Source organism: Penaeus vannamei, chromosome 3 (genome assembly GCF_042767895.1).
Source record: "Penaeus vannamei isolate JL-2024 chromosome 3, ASM4276789v1, whole genome shotgun sequence".
Classification (NCBI taxonomy): Eukaryota; Metazoa; Arthropoda; class Malacostraca; order Decapoda; family Penaeidae; genus Penaeus; species Penaeus vannamei.
In genome coordinates, this window is record NC_091551.1 from 28,230,025 (window position 1) to 28,230,522 (window position 498).

Sequence of the window (498 nt, forward strand, 5' to 3'; positions counted from 1 at the left end):
CGCACGGGTTGAACTGAATTTATATGTTGTAGAGATTACATAACAATATTGCTAACTCTTGCCTTCCTGCAAATCTCCTGCTACAACTAAAAGAACAAAAATTAACGAAAATTTAGGAACGAAATTCAAAAATACAAAAAGAACTGCTAGCCACCATTGATATAAAAAACTACCCTGTGGATAACCGCATAAAAACAGCCGGCCGTGCGAAGCCCTCGCCACAACGCGGCACATCCTCGGCCCTCCGTCGGCCTGCAACACCAGCGCTTGCAACACATCGCCCTCCTAGGCCAGATCTGCGTCGCCAATGCAAAGGGGCCGTGATTCTCCCTCTCTCCCTCCTGTGCCCTGAACCTCATTCTCATTCTCATTCACATTCACTCTTTCTCTTCTCAAAAGAATCTGCTACAGCTGTTGAGATTTCCATCGCTTCTTCCCCACCCCTTCTTCCGCCTGCCCCTCCGCGACGGATTCTTGCAATATGTTTTTGCAAGCATG